This window comes from Mandrillus leucophaeus, unplaced genomic scaffold, assembly GCF_000951045.1.
Source record: "Mandrillus leucophaeus isolate KB7577 unplaced genomic scaffold, Mleu.le_1.0 Scaffold2005, whole genome shotgun sequence".
In the NCBI taxonomy this organism is placed as follows: domain Eukaryota; kingdom Metazoa; phylum Chordata; class Mammalia; order Primates; family Cercopithecidae; genus Mandrillus; species Mandrillus leucophaeus.
The window spans coordinates 47,953-51,980 of NW_012102039.1; the positions used below are offsets into that span (position 1 = coordinate 47,953).

Consider the following 4,028-nt stretch of genomic DNA (forward strand, 5'->3'; position numbering starts at 1 on the left):
CTGCAGCCTGGGTGACACAGTAAGACCCTGTCTCAAAAAAATAATAAATAATAATTTTAAAAATGTTGCTCCATGATCCAGGGCAGCTGGGTTGGGAGGATGAGGCCAGCTGGGTGCACTGATCAGTGAGGGGGAGACCCAGGAGGCACGCGGTGACCTCAGCAGTCTGGGGTCCCAGATGCCTCTAGAGGAACCCCGAGCAGCTCTGAGCCATGAGGTGTGGGTGCTCCTTCTTCCAAGCACGAGGAGCCTCCCTCACACACTCTCCCTGAATAATGTCGGTCCTGTCTCTGGGCGTATGTCCACTGGGCCCTCCATGGTTTGGCCATCTGGCCCCGCTCAGCAGCATGACCTACTGGAATGGTGGCAGAGACCCCAGAGGACCTGGGCCAGGACAGCTGCAGCTGCTGGGTGCCCAGAGTAGAGGACGGGGCTGTTCTGTGCAGGCTGAGGTGAGCGCTTCCCCTGTGGGGCCAGCTGGGACTCCCTGCAGTGACAGGAGGAGTATGGCAGGCAGGGTGGGGACCGGGATGTGATGTGAGGGCAGGAAGGAGGCTGTGTCAGTGTGAGAGAGAGTGTGTGTGCATTTGACTGTGTGCGAGAGAGAGTGTGTGTGTATGTGCACACGTGCATGCCTGTGTCTGTGCACCTGGAGTGCTTTGAGACAATGATTCTTATCTTTCCATTTCATTTCATTTTAGACTGTATTAAATGGTTCTGGATGAAACTTATTGTAGAGGGTAGGAGTGCAATATCTAAACCCTGAAACTCTGGGAAATGATGTATAAAGTTGCTTTTTAAAATATATAGTATGTCTTCATTCTATGGAAAGGAAAATGAAATTGCAAAGAGTAAATAACTTAGCATCATGTGTGAGTAGATTTCCTATTACTCTATGTTCCGTGACAAGTGTATCCTGTACTTGAGATTCTCTGTACTTGAGACATCCTGTACTTGAGATTCATAACAAATGCATAACAAAAGAATATGCATTTATTATGGCCGCACAATATTATTTCATCAAGGAACAGGGTACCCTGTAGAATGTATGCTTAAAACCGGATCATGGTCCTCTTTCAGCTTTTGTAGTTTGGAGGGCGAAAAAGTGGTGTGCAGTTGGGCTGGAATTGTGCAGTGTTGGGGCAGAGCTGTCATTAGTGGATATATTTAGAGTTGAAACGACAAGACCTAATTCTCAATGAATCACTATTAGAAACATTAAAATACATTCAGGCTCACAACATTACATGTATTTAAAGAAAGAAAATAACTACACTTGCTCTTATTTTTGTGTATACATTCAAATGTTATTTATGAAGAATTCTGTAATTTTTTTCAAGTAAGATAAGTGCAATACGCTACATGAATGGCTATAAATGTTAAGTGAAACATTTCTACTTTCCATTATGTCATCAGCTTCTTGGAAGACATTAAATAGAGGACGTATTTTCCTAAGTAATTCGAGTTCAGGCAAGGGTACAACTATGTTTCAGACAGATAAAACATTCCCATTAAACTTACAAACTTACCCAAGTGAAGATAGACTTGGGGCATCATCTGTTTCCTGTGGGAAAGTGAAGCAAAATTCATAGGACGAACAAATACCTTGTTGACATTCAACTTATTCTCAAACAAAATTCAAGTTCATTACTAGTCAGTTCTGAGTAACGGTACATTAAGAATGCCTGGACATGGAATAGGATCTCAGTGGTGGCACAGCACCCTTCCTCCCAATCCTTGTATTATGGGCTGAACTATATCCTCCTCCAAATTCATAGGTTGACATCCTGACACCCAGTGACCTACAATGTGACTGTATGAGGAGACAGGGTCTTGAAAGAGGTAACTGATGTTAGATGAGGCTATTACGGTAAACCCTAATCCAGAGTGACTAGTGTCCTTATAAGAAGCAGAGATGATGACAGAGACACAAACAGAGGCAAGACTGTGGGAGGACACAGAGAACAGGTGGCCATGTACAAGGCAAGAAGAAAGGCCTTGGGAGAAACCAACCCTGCAGACACTGTGCTCTGGGACTTCCAGCCTCCAGATATGTGAGAAAACACATTTCTTGTTTCAACACTCCATGTGTGGTTCCTGCTTGTGGAATCTCTAGCAAAGAAAAACACCTGTTATATGTGCACACACATTGTTTTCAGTGCTCTTGGGTAAGAACCTGGGAGTGGGAGTGCTGGGTCATATGATAAGTATATGCTCAGCATCTGAAGCTTTGCCAGAGCGCCTGCCGATGTGGCATCATCTTTCATCCCCATGAGCAATGGATGAGACTTTCAATTCTCCCACCTCTTCACCAACACTTGGTATTGTTCATCTTCCTTTTAATTTTTTTTTTAGAGACAGAGTCTTGCTTTCATTGCTCTTGGGTAAGAATCGGGGAGTGAGAGCATTGGGTCATATCAAAAGTACCTACTCAGCATCAGAAGGTTTGCCAAACTGCTTGGTGATGTGGCATCATCTTTCATCCCCATTAGCAATGGATGAGACTTCCAGTTCTCCCACATCTTCACCAACACTTGGTGCTGTTCATCTTTTTAAAAATCTATTTTTTTAGACATAGGTTGCCCAGGCTGGTCTCAAACTCCTGGCCTCAAACAATCCTTCTGCCTCCTTGGACTCCCAAAGTGCTGGGATTTCAGGTGTGAGCCACTATGCCTGGTTTACATTGCAAATCATTTTTTATTGTAGCCTTTCTAACATGGGTGCCATGCTATCTTATTGTGGCTTTTGCTTGTGGATCCCTGATGGTAAATGATGTTGAGCACCATGTGCTTTGTCATTCATATTACGGCCTTGGGGAAGTTTTGTGTTCAAATCTTTTGCCCAATTAAAAACAGAGTTTTCTTGTTACTGAGTTTTGAAAATTCTTTAAATATTCTGGATACAAGTATATGACTTGTAAATATTTTATTTCAGTCTGTGGCTTATATTTTCGTTCTCTTAATGGTGTCAATTGAAGGGAAATTTTTAAATGCTTAAAGTCAAATTATTCTTTTTTTCAGAAATAGTGTTTTTGGTATCTATCAAAGAAAACATTGCCTAACAGAAGATCACAAAGATATCCTATGGAGGGAGACGCAGAGGTGGACAAGATGGTGGCAGCAGCTGCCCGGGCGGGAGGCACCGCAGTGGTGGCGGTGGCGGTGGTGGGGCTGGCGGGGGTTCCAGCTGCGGGACAGGCAGAGGCCGTAGTGGCGTGTTGGATAAATGGAAGACAGATGATATGCCTGTAAAAACTCACAAGTGGGATGGATCAGCTGTGAAAAACTCTGGATGATTCCGCCAAAAAGGCACTTCTGAAAAAATACAAATATGTGGAGAATTTTTGTCTAATCGACGGTCACCTCACTATCTATACACCCTCCTGTTGCTTTGCCATAGTGGCTGTGACTTGGGATTATACGCATCCCTTTCCAGAGTCCAAGCCCGTTTTGGCTTTGTGCCTCATATCCTGTTCTGTGATGATGGGAATTCTGACCATTTAGACCTTATCTGAGATCACCATCTTCCTCGTGGCCCACTGAAAAGAGCCTATAGGAGTGGATTCTGGTGATATCTGGGAGCTGCCCTCCAGTCTTAAAAGGTTTGATGGCAAATACACCCTGAAGCTGACCTGCATCAGTAGGAGAACAAAACAGCAGCGGGAAGCCCAGTTCACCAAGTCGATTGCTGAGTTTTGACCCCAGTGGGACATTGGTCGTGGATGCATGAGCCTGCAATGTCCAGGCTCCATGACAGTCTCACCATAGGAAGAAACATTAAATAGCCAATTCTAAAGGTAGTCCTCTTTCTGCTAGATCTTGCTGAATTACTGAACCGGGTGGTGGGGGAGATAAAAATAACTTAAAATGGGTAAAGTAAGAACTCTTAAAAAGTCCATGTTTTGTCCTGAAATTTTAGTCTATTCTGGATAAACACGATTTTCTGACACAGATATGAGAAATTGTAGCTCTGATGTCTAGCTGTAGTCACCTCGGTATTCTGTTTGCATTATTTTAATTTGCTTTTCT

At 43.6% G+C, this 4,028-nt stretch overlaps 1 pseudogene; it reads left to right on the forward strand.

Moving 5' to 3' along the window:
• The first annotated feature begins 275 nt into the window (after window positions 1-275).
• LOC105539218 lies at window positions 276-3,784 on the forward strand (annotated as a pseudogene).
• The last annotated feature ends 244 nt before the right edge of the window (window positions 3,785-4,028 follow it).